Source organism: Crocodylus porosus, unplaced genomic scaffold (genome assembly GCF_001723895.1).
Source record: "Crocodylus porosus isolate Cpor-Errol unplaced genomic scaffold, CroPor_comp1, whole genome shotgun sequence".
Taxonomy (NCBI): Eukaryota; Metazoa; Chordata; order Crocodylia; family Crocodylidae; genus Crocodylus; species Crocodylus porosus.
This window is the reverse complement of record NW_017728906.1, coordinates 84,532,566-84,549,680: the sequence shown is the minus strand read 5'-3', so window position 1 is coordinate 84,549,680 and position 17,115 is coordinate 84,532,566. Positions and strand designations below refer to the sequence as shown.

The following is a 17,115-nucleotide window of genomic DNA, read 5'->3' as shown; positions in this document are numbered from 1 at the left end:
GCTAATTGGCCTATAGTTGCCTGGGTTCTCTCTTCTCCCTTCTTGAAGATGGGCACAACATTGGCCCTCTTCCAGTCTTCAGGGATCTCCCCCAAGTGCCACAAGTTTTGGAAGAGTTTCGTCAGAGGTTCCACAATGACTTCAGCCAGCTCCTTCAGTGCTCTTGGATGAAGTTCATCCGGTCCTGCTGACTTACAAATGTCTAACTTTTCTAACTGATCACATATTGTCTCAATGTCAACAGTAGGAAGGTGGTCATTCCAACCATGCCCATTCTGAACCTTATCTAGCATGATTTTCCCCTTAGTCTGGTGAAATACTGAAGTAAAGTAGCCATTCAGGAACTCAGTTTTCTCCTGCATGTTGGTAACCAGCTGTCCTGAGCTGTTAAAGCAATGGCCCTGTGCTGCCATTTGTTTTCCTCCTATTCCCTATATACCTAAAGAAGGACTTCATATTGTCCTTGATTTCTATTGCTAGTATCTTCTCCCTATAAGTGCGGGCTGTTGTTGTATGGTCCTCCTGGGTGACTGTCCCAAGCTTCCATAGTTTGTAATTCTTAGAGCACTAGGTTTAAAAACCCATTTTTAAGTGCAACAGCTCAAAACAAGTTAACTTTTAAACAAAAGAAATTCCTTTTGATTAAAAAAGGGCTGATATGGTATAGTGTTATCTGTAGAACGTAGGCAACATTGTTGGTGGCGACTTTTCCTAGCACTGCATATCTGAAACAATTCCTGATAACTTTATGTACTCTCAACACTATGCTTTTTTTTTTTTTTTTGGTAAATGCTTTCTTTCACACAGTAGCCAAAACTGTAAATATAGTTGTTAAAAGAAAAGGTTATTTTTCAATACAGCCAAGAGTTACTGTCCTTAAATGCTTGTATTTCAGAGTGATTTAAGTAAATAAAAATTCTTTTGAAGTCCTGTAGGACTCAGAATAAGACAACCCATACATCCTACCTTTCCTAGCAATTCTCCTTGAAGAATTCCCCGTTCTTAGAAGCAGCATGGACCCAGTGTGTTAATTAAATTACAGGAGGCTTCATGAGCCTAAGATTTCAGGACCCAGGCTAGAATGCAGGCTCATGAACGTAGGAATTTGGGTCTAGAGATGCATATTGGGTGCCCAGTCGCCAAAGAGATTTGAGGGTCTTCCAAGTCTCCAGAACAGTGGAGGAAGCACCAGGAATGTAGGGTGCCAGAAGTGCCACCTTTCTCCCATTTCTTTCCTCTTGTTACCTACCTCCTCCCATTTCGTTCCTCTTGTTACCTACCTCTAGCCTTACATGATCTCAGCCAGTTGGAAGCAGGAGTACTTCAACAGAAGAGAAATTCATAGGGAAAAACTGACAGGCAATGGGGGTACCATGTTTGGGTGTCTTTACACATGCTCCAGTATGGGAGGGAGGCATTTTAATTAGAGGTGCTCTAATTAAAACACCCACAGTGTCTCATGTATTCAGTGCTCATGTATTTGTGTATTAGTTAAAGCACCTTGTCACCATTTTGAAATGTGGGGACACTAAATACACATGATGCCAAGGCTGCTGGAGCTTTCTAATTAGGAGCAGATGTGGGGCAGGCGTGTAGGTGCCCTTTCCTTTCATGTCTTCTAACCTTCTGGGATAGGAAGACAGTCTGGGAGGTTGAATGTCCACTCTTTACTGGAATTTTCTGAGTTCATGTTTTCCTGGGAAGCACTGATGCTCATAGGGAAGCAGCTCAAAACCATGGTAGCTGTGATTTACACTTGTGTCTTGCCTCTGGAGCTAGTTCTGCCACCATCCCTCTTGCTGAGCATCCTCTTGCTCTGTAGGCAGACAGGATCCAGGCCTAAGCCCATACCGTTATGTGGGTTTTTAATTTTTTTATCTGTATTTATAAACAGATACAACTTATCAACACATTTAATATTTAAAGATGCATCCAATCCCCTAAAGATATCTATCTTTCATCAGCAGTGCTCCGTATGTCACTTGCTTAAAAATTTTACCCCTTCTTTTTCCTCAGAACTCTGCATAATACAAAGCTCACTATTTACTCATTTCTTTTAGTTTTCAATACACTAAATTGTTTGGGGGGGTGAGAATGTTCAGATGTGGCTATTATGACAGTGAGTAGCTTAAAAAAGTTTATTTGCTAAAAGTAGTTCAAGACTGCACTGTTTAAATCTTGATTTCAAATGACCCTCACCTTGTTTCAGTCAGGAATTTGGAGTAAACTCACTTTTAAGTAGTCCTATGACTTTCATATACTGTTCACTAAAGCTACAAATGTATTTGTACTGCAAATCCAATTTAAGATGATTGCTCAATTACCTGATCTGTTTTTTTTTCCCCCTAAATTAGTTATTTGCCTTCAGTACTGTTTTTATGCCAAAAAACTTTAGGGAGGGAAGAACAGAACTGCCAGCTAGTAATCTGAGTTTATGTGAGCAGTACAGGTACTGAAGTCATTGTGGTATTATTGATCGGTGTTAAGTAGAGAAAGGTCAGCCCAGCCTGTTGGGTTAGTTGGTAGATCTTTGTACTGCTGTGCAGAAGACATGAGTTTGATTCTATCTTTGTCTTGCAGTCCTGTAGGCTGAGTGAAGCCACTGGCTCAGGGTTTGAACACCTTTTATTACTATTTTTTATACCAGCACTACTTGTGCCCAGTTAGAGCTTCAACGATAGACCCCAGCACTACTTGTGTCCTGATTTTTTTTTTTCAAGCATGGGTACACATGCAAACATGCACCTAAGCTACAAACAACCATAACACAAAGAGAAAGAAAGGAATCTTTTCACCATAGCTCTCACAGAAACAGAACTCAATGTTCAGCCATTTCAGGTTGGCAGCTCTCAGGTGTCAGCATACAAATCCTGATCTCTGTATTCTTTCTTTCTTGCTCTCATCTAGACTGTTCACACCAGCTGTTGTAGCTGCATATTGGTGTCACGGTTGTGTAATACAAAGAGTTAAGGATAAATGATATAAGTAGAAATAACTCTTTCAACATCGTTTCAGAGGAGATTTTCAGACAGGCAGGAAAGGTAGGGTTATCATTTAGCAATAAAGATAAGTAGTCTAAATTTTCAAAGCTGACTAGCAATTTTGAGTGCCCAAGTTGAAAGGATGCTTTAGAAACCCAAGAGTTAGTGCTTGGTATTTTTGGAAAATTGGATCTTTTTTAAACTGTCCCAAATTAGACTTTGAAAATGTAGGCCATCATGTATAAAAAGCAGAGCTAATTTAGTTCCCACCACACACCATCCCTGAAAGCTGATGACAGCAGACTGCCAGGGGAGTCACAGGCACTGCTGCTGCATGGGTGTACTTTTCTCTCCAAGTTGTCTGTTTATAGGGACTTGGAATTGTAATTCAGATACAATATGTTCCAATGCACCATTCTCAAATAAACACTTGCATTAGGTGCATATCTAAAGGTTTTTTGATTCATTGCAGGTTGGTTAAAACTCTTTTAAAATAACTTGATAAACAGGAGCATGTTAACATAATCAATTTGCTAGTCCAGGTCAAGGTATTCCCTTACTTTCCCTTTATCAGACATGTCCCTGGCAATCAGTACCACAAGCAACAGTAACTACTTTTTAGATTCACATAGCTTAGACCTTTTGCACTTCTTCCCCCAAATAAACTGAAAACATGTAAAATATTTTAGAAGGTTCTGCTTAATTGCATGTAACCCTAATATCATGGAATGGTATGCTGCAGTCTAAGAAAAGTGATTCATTAAAACGTTTGCAGTGTTTTCCCCCCAGGCAGAAATGAGGCAGTACATGCACTAATACTTTACATCAATGATTCTCAGCTTTTTTAGACTCAAGGCCACCCCCTGAAAAATGCCATCTACAAGGGATTCCCAAATGTCTGTTACGGATTCCTATTTTGAAATTTCTGAGTTTATCTCATTAACCATATATAGATATTTGTATCCCTAACAGTGCTAATATTGAGCGGTATCCAGTGGCACTCCTAAAAGGATCTCAAGGCACTTCAGGGGCCCATGGGACCCTGGTTGCAAATCACTACCTTACAGTGTCTGATTGTTGAGAGTATTGAATGCTGAGTTATATGCGTCAGTGAGGAGAAGCCTTACTCTGAAACTTTTGTCTTTTCTCTTTTAAGACTGATTGTCCTGGATTTCCTTGTACAAAATTAAACTGCTTGACAGGTGTTCCTGACAAGCTCACATTGTCATTTAAGACTGCTGAATTTAATTTAGAAATGTCTATGGGAGTTGTACCAAGTTGCTCAGAATAGGTCTGAATGAAGATCTTCAAACAAAAATATATGAAGATTATAAGTAATGTAATTATGGGGGAGCAGGAAAGAGTAAAGAAACATTTTGTATTTATTATTACAATTACATCTTATTCCACAAAGTAGCAAAATGGACTAGGGTAGGTTTTCAAAGGCTTGTAGCTACCTGAAAATGCAGACTGATGCATACTGAGATTTTCAAAAACACCTAAGCAGGTCAGATGCCTAATTTCCACAGAAAAAAGATGAGGGTCAGGTATCTAACCTACTGAATGGGATTTTCCGTGGTGCCTAAGCAGGTTATGTGCGTAACTCATCCATTGCAGTGGGAATTAGGCATCTAACTTGTTTCAGGTGCTTTTGCAAATCTCAATAAGCCCTTTATCTTTTGAAAATACAACTCCAAGATGACTTACTAAAAGTCTCTTTCAACCCAAATGATTTTGTATTACACGGAAAGGTGCTAAAGTGGGGGAGAAGATTTATTTGAGAAGAGGGAAATAACAGTAGTTTTCTTGTGCTGCTCCTGGCATTCATTTTGGGGGGGGAGGGGCGGGGTTCAGGCATTAATTATTTGTGCTACCTATAAGAGATTTGTATTTGATTCTTGCAATAGGAGGGAGTGCTTCAGAGTTGCTACAGAGGGTTTTAGGACATGTTGCTACGAAGGGTTATGTGACCAAACCATAGCACTTCTCTTGAGCAGAAGAGAGGTTGCTTGTATGGGGCCTTAAATATGGGAAAGGAAAAAGGAAGTTCCCTGGGCTAAATGTAGATGCACATAAAAGATTTAATACCCATTACCATATTATTTTTTCCATTAGATTCTAATCATAGCTCTAAAGTAATCTAGCAAATTCCCACATCTGTTGTGAGAATGAAACATTCTGGATGTAATCAGGCTTTCTGTGCTGATGGCTGATCATATGTATCCAATGAATTCTTGTGACAGGATTTGTAGCTTCAAGGTTCATTATAGAAACCAGATTTGGAGCCATATTAAGCCAGTTAGGCCTAATAGGTTTGGCCATTGTTTTTTGCAGCCTAGTCCCCAAGGGATTTATTTACTTGGGGATTAAAATTGTTCCACGCTTGTCTGATTTGTTTAAAGCTCATGCATTACCCTTATTTGGAGACAGTCAGAGAGACCACAGAAATGCATATAATCTTCCATTATCCCTTTGTGGAAGAAGCAGCTATCCAAAAATGACCTTTTGGAGGGTTTTATACTTATAGTACCATCTTGAGTAAAAAATAGTTGACATATCTGAAGTGTAAGTTTGCTTGGAATGACAGGAAGCCTGGAGTTTGTTTAACAGTGTTTTAGCTGGGCACTGAGTATGAAGTCTACTTTGTCCAGCTGAAAAAATGAATAACCAAGCAGTTTTTCTAAGGCTTATGCAGGGTGGAGGTTGTAATTTCTAATGTCAGATCTGATCAACTTTATGCATTTCCATGGGGAACATATTTTGCTTTTTCTTGTGAATGAATTGACATACACTGCATATTCCCCCATATCATACTGAGTGAGCCTCGCAAAAGTGATGAGTCAAGTACTGCAGTCAGCTGGGAAATCTAAAGGATTGCAGTTATTCGCATGTACAAACTCTGGCTAAACTTGGACAACCAGGCCATCAAGTCAAGAAAAATGAAAGTGGCATTTGTAGCTTGTGCCTAGACTTTTGAGAGCACTGAGCAGGTAGCTGATCATGCACTAGTCCAGGGTTTGGGACCTAGCATGGGACCACAAGCAACTTCCTTTAAAATAAAGGAGGGGAAGAGATTTACAGCTGTTCCATGGCAACTGCTCACGTATGTACTGTTACTCTGCAGTCACTGAAAGCTAGCTTGTAGTAGCTTGCCCCATTTAGGATTACTGCTCTGGACAGTCAGCTCGTGTTCCTGCCTTTGTTTTCCTTGTGCTAACTTTGTGTGCCTGTGCCCCTTGGCCAACCTCCAAGCCAACCAGTTTGATGTGGCTGCAGCTGCCAGGTGCTCCACAAGACAAGGTGTGAGGGCAACTGCCAGGCTCAGGGCCCTCCAGCACCTCCAAGCCAACCAGGTAGCCTGCTACCCAGCCAGCCCCTGCCTGTGTTGCTGGGCTGGGCTGTCACAGAGCCATAGCTGCTGGGAAGGTCCCTGCCCAGCTGGCTGTGGCTCCATGACAGCCCTGCCCCACCTGGGCATGGAGAGCCAGGAGCAATCACCACCCCCCGGCGGCATCTGCCCCTCCACATCTGCCCTCAGCAGCATCTGCAGTTTGGCGTGGCTCAGCCCCGCAGCTCCACAGCCCTTGCCCTGGATGGATAGCCCAGCCATGCTGGCTGGATCTGACCAGACCCCCAGCTACCCATGCAGGAGTAGGGGGGAAAGCTGGGCAGACCTTGGCTGGGGTCCCATACCTGCCTAGATATAGGGGAGTTGAATCCCACTCCCCTTTACCTGAGGCACTGCCTGGGCTGGTATCTGGCCTCAAGAGACAAGCCTAGCAAGGGCTGCTTCCCGTTTCCCCCTCCAGGGACACCCCTCCTGGGGTCCCTGCAGGCCAGAGTAGGGGTTTAAACCCCTCCCCAATCATACTTAGCTCCTGCCGGTAGCCCGGCCATGCTCCCTGGACAGCTTCCCTTCAGTCTTGCAGCACCCCCCAGCTTCTGGCCTGAGCCACTGCAGGCATGTGTCTCCATTTCAAGAATCAAAAGTGAATGTTTAGACTAACCTGAAAAGATTGAATCAATTCAGGATCCAGCTTTTTGAATGTCTGTCCCTAGCCTAAGAGAGTTTCATGACTTCTGTCTACCATTTGTAATAGTATATTATAATATACTATTATTATATTATACTATTAATATACTATTATTATATAAATAGCATATAATAATAAGTATAATATGGGAAGATAACACTTGGTGACAGATTGCTTTGAAAAGATGATAGGTTTTTTGTTTGTTTTTTTAACTGATTAACACTGGCATGTAATTAAGCATAGTTTGCAAAATAAATGAGGTTCCATAGTTTTGACTCCATTAATATACCCTAAGGAAATTACTAAATATTCTGTACTTAGTTGCAGAATGTACTCATGCTGAAAACCACTTGTTTGCACAAATCCAATCTACTACTACAGTGTGAGTTTTAAATTATTTGTTGCATTGGTACATGCACACACACATATAACATGTGACCAGGTTTCTTCAAACTTTTCAGAAGTCTGCTTAGCCTTTGAAGTAAGTCTGGCCAAATCAGTTTGTTAGGAAAAGTTGAAATATACCAAAAAAAGTTTATTTTTTGTTGTTTTTCAGACCAACCTAACTTCAGCGGGCGACAGATTTCATAAAAATCTATAGCAGAATACCTAGAATCATAGAAGTACAATTCGGAAGGAACTCAAGAGGTCTTCTAGTCCAACCCCCACTGCCTGAGTCATATCATGCAGCGATATAAAGATAATACCTATTTATTAAATTTGCTATAGCAGCCCATTGTATTTACAAGGGTAAGGGAACTCATAGGGTAGTGCTGATTTAATTGTATTAAAATCTCTTGAAACAAATTCCAAATCTTAAATGTCACTTTCTTGTTAAAATGCTCTCTGAGATACTTTAGCAGATTCTCAAATGCTGCATTGAACCTATAAATAATTATTGGTTTTAATTTTTTTTAATGGATGGAGTTGGATGGAGAATGCCTGATAACACAATTAGATAACACTAAATTGGGATTGTAATCTTCCGTGCTGTTCACCGGTGCGTCTTGTCCACATGGGTTTTTCAGACATTGCTGTTGCTCGGGAAAAGGACAACCTGATATTGGATCAGATTTCAGAGGGTCTTCAGGGTTTCTCTCCTGCCATGTCTTTACTGTAATAAATGTATTTAATTGGGAGGAAGATGTATGTCCTGTGCCTCCTGGTCCCCTCTATCCAATCTTCCTGTTTGGGGCACCACCTCCCCTATAGCCCACCTAACGCCAACCAATGATGTTGAGTCTTGGTCTTCTTGGTTTGGTTACGGTACCACTGTATGGGGATGTCAGTTCGTCCTGCTCTGCATAGGCTGTAGTGGGACTGGCCTAGCTTCTTCCTGACCCTGGGTAACCTTGTCTGCCAGCACCGTTTCCTCTCTCACTGGATTGTAGTTGCCATGGTGTAGACAGCTGTCTTTCCTTCTCTCCTCAGGTTCCTGGTGGGTCCAGTCCAGTCTGGAGACGTCAGGAGTCCACAGCTCTGTCTCAGGTGAGTATTGTAGCCCTTCTTTGCTTAAATGATTCCCAAAAGCCCCTTGCTGAGGCTGCCACCACTTTCCCTCAGTGGGGCTTTGCTCTGCTCTGGGCTGCTCGGTGCCCACCAGCGAACCCACTTCCGGTTCCTCCTGCCTCCTGTCTATCAGGGTTTTTATTCCCCTTTCGAGGGGCTGGCTGGTGAATTGGCACTGGTGCCCAGCCATAAAATGCATCCATGCTGGCGCAGGAGCTGGTCCTGGCTCCTCCCAGATTGGCTGCTTTTTGCTTTTTTCTTAAGTTGATTTCTGGACAGTTGCAGATTTTGTGGTTTCCATGAAATCCACAAAATTACAAATTAAGTAGGTCCCTAATTATAATAATTTATTTCACAGCAAAAACCTTTGTGGAAGTTAATTGGAAAATAAAAGCACATTTTGTGCTTTGTCATATAAAACAACACTAATCTTAAATCATTTAAAAATAATAATAGCTACACAGAGCTGTCCATTTCTAAGGCTTCTACAACCTGCTAAAATATGGATAAAACTGTGCTTTTTGTTAAAAGATCTTATGTTATTGGGGGGGAAAAACGTTACAAGAACCCATATATGAAGGATACAGTTGCATATTATGATTATGCATTTAAAACATTGTGTACGTGTGAAAGAAAGCTTATAACATCAAGAGTAAGGCCCACTCTATTGCATATGCAGAGCACTCAGACATTTATAGAAGAGTTGTAACCTTGCAATTTGGAATTTATATTCATTTTCTAAAAGATCTGTTCCCTTAAAAACATAAATTTCATGGAGTACTTATTTAAAGGATTCCTGTTAAAATGAATGTCTTGACATATAACTAAGTTAGAATGATTAATTTTCAGAGGTACTATCCTCTAAATACAGCAAAAGCTGTGCTGTCCGGCACTTTATTAATCAGCATGCTTTATTAACCGGCATGCTGATCAACGCGGCAAAAGCGAAACTGGAAGTCCCACTGTGGCACTTACAGTTTTGCCAAGTCCCACTTCACCAACTTTGGACCACAGCCTGGGGCAAAGCAGCCTGTGCGGGGCCCCCCTCCCTGTCCCCTGGCACACTGACACTAGGGAGCAAAAGCCTTGGCACACTGGATGCAGCGGGAGGGGCGGTGGCCCAAACAGGCAAAGACATCTCTCAGATAACTGGCATATTTGATTAACTGTCACTTCCCATTCCCCATGGATGCCGGATAACACAGCTTTTATTATAGTATGCCTGGATGTGAAAAACAAAACAAAACTATAAAAGGTTTTTTTCCCTTCCTGATCCCTTGGGGATGTTTAGAAAGCCCCTTTGGAATTGTTTGTGAGCCTTTTCCCCCCAGCCCCTTTTTTTGCCTTACCCACCTGCTGCCTTTTTATGCTTCTGGTTTCCTGGTCGTGTGAAACACGTTGCAGCAAAAGAGTCTGCACCAGCAATGAAACAGTGATGCTGACTATTCACAAAATACTTTCAAAACAGGCTAATATAGAGAGGGGGTGGAAAAAGGGAATACAATAACAGTATGTGTTATAAGTTTCCACCTTCATATTTTTGGAAGAAGCTTGCAACAACATTAAATACAAAATATTTGGGTGGAAATGTGATTTTCTTTCTTTTTTTTGGTTAACAGTACCCCTGAACTCCTTTGTCTACACACAAGTTCTAATGCTTGGACAATACTAAAATAATGATCCATACTACTCCTTCCTCATAGGACCACAGTTTTATGAGAATAAATGTGTTCATTTGGATGTGGTAGTATTGATATGCTGTTGTAGCTTTGATGCTCCAGGAAATATGCGAGAAGCAAGACTTTTTTTGTGGGTGGTATCTTTTATAGGACCAATTGCATAACTTGTTCATATTTGTGAAAAGGAATAACACTTTATGGACATAAGGCACTTTTATATCCACTGTAGGGTTTGTATCATAAATGAATTCTAAATAATTAAGCACATCTACCCTAGCTTTAATCTATATATGAGTAACAGTAACAGTGAAGACTCAACCTCTTGGACTATAGCAAAGGCTACACAAGATCAAGAGGGCCTGTGGTTTCATAACTGGGTAACTACTCCTGTGTAGTTTATTCTGCTGAATCTACATTACACTGCAGCTGTTACACATGTTAGCTAAATTAAAGCTGCATGGGTAGACATACCCAAATTTATAATCCTTCCTTTATTTGCTGCATAGGCATAACGAGAATACAGCTTTCAAATGAAAAACAAGCCTGAGATCCAGAGATGCTTACGTTTCATGCATCTGTTACGTAATTTTAATTATTTATTTATGTATTTATTTATTTATCTGTTTTGATGTCTAAGGGAAGCAATATTGTTTTATAGGGGTGCATTGATAGAGATTTTGGGGGCTGATACTAATAGCCAATTTTTAAGGAGGGATATCAGCCGATACCGATACAATTTCCGATGCAGCTGGTAAGTCCATTGTGGTGGAAGGGGAGGAAGAAGGGAAGGGATGTGGGGGGGCAAATCACACCCCTTCCCTCCCTGACTGATGCAGCCCCGACTCAATGCTCCACCTCCACCTATGCACCAGGAAGAGGTGGGCCTGTGCTGGCTGTGCAACGGCACTGGGAGTGGGGCTAGAGTGAAATTTGGGGTGGCTGCAGCCCATCTCTGTAGCCCCCTTCCTGAGCCCAGCCCCTGCCAAGAAAACCCCAGTGCAGCCCTGGCTCCAACCCATAGCTGCAGCCTGCCTGCCCCACCCCACATAGATCTGGGGGCACACCCTCCCCCCCATGCCCTCTCAGGGTGAAAGAAGCAGTGGCAACTGCCCCCCATGACCATCTGCAGGTCCATCCCGGGCCCCACCGCTGCTGGGCACCGCCTACCTCTGCCCCTGCCCCTGCCCCCTCCCTCACCACAGGCAGCATTGATCTGCATTCCTGTGCTCCTTCCCTCCCCACTTCCCTTCCACCACAACAGACTTACCAGCTACACGCAGCTCTCCACACTCCTGGGCTTTGCTCCTTGCTGCCTGCATGCAGCACTGCAGCTGTACGCAAATGCGAGCATTTATTGGCAAAATTATCGGCCACATTGGGCCGATTTCTGATACAGCCAATTTTCTTTATAGCAGTACTGATCTGATATCAGACCAGTGTATTGGTATGCCTCTATCGTTTTATAATTTGCTTTCTTTCATTAATGACGACAACCTCCAGAAACCTTACTGTCCTTTAGGGGTCAGCATTCATGTGAAACTGACCAGGCAGCTTGGAAACTTTATTAAATGTATTTCTTGGTGCCATTGCCCAGAACACTGGGATGGCAGTGGGTTCCAGTAAGGGTTGGAAAAGATAGGTCAATATAACACAACTCAGTTCTAAAGGAATTTTTGTTGCAAAAGACAATAAGTATCTCATTCATGGGCTGCACTCTTAAGACCATGGGCTTTGTTTGGTACCCATTGAAGCTTTTGAAATTGTGAACTGAGAATCTTTCTGTTGACTTTGAGCATTGTGTCAGGGTTTTTGTAACCTAGGACCTTGGACAATTGAAAGGGGTTTGTTGATAACATAATAGAGTTCAAAAGTGTATAAACAAGTTAACCAACACTGTAGATTTCTTTTATCTAAATTAAAGAAATCTTCAAAGATACTACACAAACTTTTCACATTGCTGTGCTATACAACATAGATAACAGTAGGTTAACTGCTGTACATATCATATTTACTCAAATACAAGATGAACCTGAACATAAGATGACCCTTCTGCCCCCCATCATTAGATTCTGTGTATGGAAAACATTAAATTTATTATAAATATTCAGATATAAAATCTAATTATTGGAGGTTTGCTCCTGAATTTGTCCTCTTCCCACTGCTACAGCAGGGAAAATAAATCTGGGGAGAAGGGATCAGGTAGCCCCTTGCCCTCTGCCTCCCCAGCTTCTTTCCTTACACTCCCTTTCCCCACCCCACTCTTTCCCCCTCTCCTTCCCTATTATGAGTCTCTGCTTCCTTGAGCACATGGAAATGAGGGGCAAATTTAAAAACACTGACTTTGAAATAAACATGCTGTAGTATTTTGCATATAGGGAAATTACTATACATATTCATAGACTTAGTTCATCCAGAATTGATGACAAGAAATTACCTTTTTTGAAACTGCTATACATTTTAGCACAGGTACTCCATAAATACACATATATAGTACAAACTATGCATGATATTAGGTTGAAGCCAAAAGTCTTGTGAATTACTATACAGTTTATTAGCAGGGCCCCTGCAGAGTCAACAGTGTTTCAAGCCATGGGGACTCCATAGCTCAGCATTATTCAGTATGTTTGCATACTCCTGATTACCCCTACATACACACACACATGCTCCACATGCTAATTAGCCTCATTCACTCAAGACTGGAACTGGGTTTTCTTGTCACAAGTCCTTGGTTCCTCCAAAATCTATATGCAGATGAGGTGCAGGGTCTGGCTTCACCTCATGGGGGGCAGGGCCACACTAATCATGCACCAGGCTGAGAGACGGTGACAGAGGGAGTCTGGGTGAACATTTTGAGGCCCCGTTTTATGATGTTTGTAGGAATCATTGGAAATGGGAAAGAAAGGAGCTGCTCAGCTGTGGGAATGAAGAGGAAGTAAAAATATATTGATTGTAATGGCTCACCATGACTTGAAAATGAGTTGGCGTTGAGGGGGACTGAGGACAATGGGCACTACCATATATCTTTTTCAGAGGAGCTGTACTGACCTGTTTTTGTGATATGCACACCTTGGATCCTTTGTTGAGAGGGAAGGCTTGGTGGGGTTAGGGGTCGAAGGGCTGGCGGATGCCAGAAAAGTCCTTAAGTTCATGAGGAGGAAGCAGAGGATGTCAGATGTTGGGGATTTGAGAACGGAGAAAGTCAGAAGGGTGTGGAAAGGGCTGGTGGGGAAGGAATGGAAAGGGGAGCATGAGGAGCTGGCGTGGAGGGCCGTGTGAAACGCACTGCCAGTGCGACAGGTGCTGCATCGATGGAGACTCTCACGGTCCCCCAAGTGCCCAAGAGAAATCTGTGATGAACCCGAGTCGGTAGCACATGCCTTGTGGGACTGTTTTTATGCACAAAAGGTGTGGGAGAGAAGGTAGCCATCTATTTGAAAGAGACAGGAAGGGGAATGGGGATCACTATCAAAAATGTACTCTATGGGTTAACAGAGGGGACGGATGGGTCATGGGGTGTGAGGGTCCTTATCACATGCACCAAAGTAGCACTATGGAAAGTGCGTTCCCTGTTGGCACTAAAGGGCTTGTGTTTTTCAATGTCAGAGTGTTTGCAGTTAGCAATGCATGAGCTGCTCTTCTATAGAGGTAGAGAAAAGCATGGGATGGAAGGAAGGGATACAGCGCTCTGGCAAGGGCTGGACTTCAGGGGGTTGTTTCAGCCTCGTATAGGTATAGGATAGACTAAGGGACAACTTTTGTTGTCAGAAAGAGTGGGTGAGGGATTTGTCAGTACCTTTCTGTTAAGTATTGATGCGTGAACCTGTAGTTATATAAGAAGAAAGGGTAAGTTGTTCACAGAATAACACTGGAGTTTTAAGCAAAGTGAATGAGACGTTGTTTATCATGTGAGTATGACACAATTTCTTGAAATTATATTTGTATTCCCTTTGTGAGACCTCAGATGGCGTGCTTTTTAAATCTGTTTGATATTGTCTGTTTTCTAATAAAATGTTACCAAAAAAAAAAAAGGTTTCCAAGGGGTGGGGGTGAGAGCACTGAGGAAGTCCTTTGTGTAACTGTGATGGTTAAAAGTGACAGTGACGGGCACGAAGGAGCACAGGCATGGAGGTGTGAGGTGTTTTTTATAATGGGACTAAGAATGGTGTAACTTTAAAGGTGTATTTTAGACTGTCAAGTGAGCCACAGCAGTCACAAGGCAGGTCAGTAGAGGTATAGTTTTATATATATACTAGCAGAAGTACCCATTCTTTGCCCAGATTGTTATTTTTGTGATTGCAGTGTTTGTTTATTTTCAAAGAACTTAGTATAATACATTTAGGTAAAAAGTATTGTTTATTTTTAAAGAACATAGTACAACATATTTAACATTTTAATATTTAACATAGTGACATTTCTCCAGATACAACAACACTACACAAAGTAACATGGGGTGACAATTCCAATTCTAGTGTTAAATGAATTATCTTTATTGTAGAACTTCGTAAAGAATGTTCGTGGATTTCCTGTTGGTGCCAGTATATACAACCCTCTTCAACTACCAACTCTGGGGGAAACTGCATATAACTCTCTGTGTGAAAAGCAGTGTTCCCTTAAACCAATACCAGTGATTTTTAAAGATTGCCGTTGGGATTTGTTTATCATCATAGTGAAACATAGCTTTACTGGAAATCACAGCTGTTTGAATTCGAAAGGGTAATCAGTGGGAATTATCGGTATTTGGGGAGTGAAAACGGTCTCTCTCTTCTTGCATCTCGTTAAAATGGTGGCTTCTATTATATGCTTTTTTTAAACTAATGACTCAAAGCCTTGTACTGTTGCATAATTTCAGTGCATCTAAATTTCTTAGTAACATAATTGGTGCTCCAACCTTAAGTGTCTAATTATGACATGGCATTCCTGGGGGCTCGAGTGAATTAAGGAATACTACCAGATAGTGAATAGCTTGATTCAGATCTGTCATACTGTCAGTAGATTTGTAGATGATTTCAGCAACTCATATTTTCTATAATAGCTGACAATTTAATTGGGAAACAGTTTTGTTCTTTGGTTCCAAGATAGGTCTCTCACACAACCACACAGGAGGCCTGGAACTTACGTTTTTGAGGTCCGGGTAGTGCCTTCTTTCTGTAACTTTCTTGCAATCTTATATTTCGCATCCTTCTTTGCAGCAGCTGAAGTGCCACTAAGAGCTGAAGTCGTTTTCCTTGGCATTTTCTGTATTATCCTTTATGCAGAGCAAATTGATAAATAGTTGGGGGGGAGAGGGAGGAAAATAAACCTTGAACCAACGGCCATAGGGGTATGGTTGCCGAATGATGGAAGCAGCTTTCTTCTGAGATGTTAGGCAAGGGTGTATAATAATGAGAGTTGAACTGAATTCACTGCATCCAAAATGGAGTGGTACCAGTTTGCTATCCGAGAATCAAAGTAATCCCAGTTACTGAAAGCCCCAAAAAAGGTCAAGTGAAAAATAATTCGCCTATAATTTTCCTTGGGTGTTATTCAGTGATCTAGAAGGTTTAAAGAATATAGGACCAGCCATTCCCGAGTTATAAGAGGACATACATACAGACATACATACAGACATACACTTTATATATACATCTATATGTATAAAATTAATAAATAGTTTTGCAAAAACAGAATGTGGTAGGTTCCCATCAGTATTTTTGGCACCAGGGGAGGGTGTGGGAGCTTGCTTCAGCCTCTCCAAGTGCTAGTATTGCAGTACCTCCAGGCCTGATGCTCTTTCCCTCCTTGGGGAGCAACTGCCTATTTCTTTAAGGGCCACACCAAACAAATGTTCCCCATCAGTAAGTTTGCTCAATATGGGCAATGTTTTATATTCATGTTTAGTGTTGGCTTCATTTCATCCACTTCATAGCTGGTTTCCATGTACTGAGCACATGCTGCTTTTGGCAGCAATTTAATGTTAGGGTATTTAATGAGGTTTCCTTGTCTGCAAATATAGGACAAGGTGCCTTTTCCCTTGTTTTATATTTGAGTAAATGCTTGATATATTACAGATGTCCATGAATTGCTAGAAAATACTGAAGAAACAGAAAAGACATTTATATAGACAAACATACAGTGAAGCAGTCAGGTTGAACAGGTAGGTGTTTTCAGGCCTTTTTCTGTACCTAATTTTGGAATTTCTGTTCAGGATAAGAAATATGTAATTATTCATCATTTTATTACAGGAAATAAACATTTCTCCAGTATGAGACACCTCTGTAAAATGAGACTCCTATACTTTTAAGAGAGTACTGCTATGGATACAGTTTACCAAAAAATAAATGGCTTTGAACAATATCCCAAGTTGGCTGTAACTCTGTGAACAGTTGGTTTTATATTCTGATTTCACATCCTCTATGTTGGTAGACTCTTACTTAACACCATAGTTCTTTTACTGCTTTCAGATCTAGGACCGACTGTATCAGTTCCAGGATTTGTTTACAACAGCACACTTGTAATCTCTTGGAAACACACCTGCACTTCTGTGCTCCTTGCTTTTACCTGTGCCACATAATGACTTTTTGTTTTTTCAGTATTTTCCCCTCTACAGAGAAGCATGCTGTTAGTCTTGAGGTTGTAGCTCACATAAGGATAGGGAGACTCCCTATGACTGCCAAAGGGTGACTGTTCCCAAAAGCTTGCTAAGAACTTTTTTCCAACTACTCATTTGGTCTAATAAAAGATTATGGTTTCATTGTTTCTAGGGTCGGAAGGGACCTGAGTAGATCATCTAGTCCAACCCCCTGCCATAGCAGGAAAGAGTACTGGGGTCAAACGACCCCAGCAAGGTGTACATCTAGCCTCCTCTTAAAGACCCCCAGGGTAGGAGCCAGCACCACTTCTCTTGGAAGTTGGTTCCAGATCCTAGCCGCCCTG

The 17,115-nt window shown here is 41.6% G+C and overlaps 1 protein-coding gene and 1 long non-coding RNA gene across 2 annotated transcripts in view; one reads left to right on the top strand and one right to left on the bottom strand.

The window, feature by feature from the left end:
• Window positions 1–8,435: 8,435 nt before the first annotated feature.
• Window positions 8,436–17,115, top strand: part of KIAA1211L (KIAA1211 like) — a 77,963-nt gene continuing 69,283 nt past the window's right edge. The window contains exon 1 of the mRNA XM_019529466.1: window positions 8,436–8,503. The gene's annotated coding sequence lies outside the window, so the exon portion shown is untranslated. The remainder of the gene's footprint in view (window positions 8,504–17,115) is intronic.
• LOC109306183 overlaps window positions 9,812–17,115 on the bottom strand; it is a 21,730-nt gene continuing 14,426 nt past the window's right edge. Inside the window, exon 3 of the long non-coding RNA XR_002099884.1 lies at window positions 9,812–9,822. This is a non-coding gene — a long non-coding RNA (uncharacterized LOC109306183). The remainder of the gene's footprint in view (window positions 9,823–17,115) is intronic.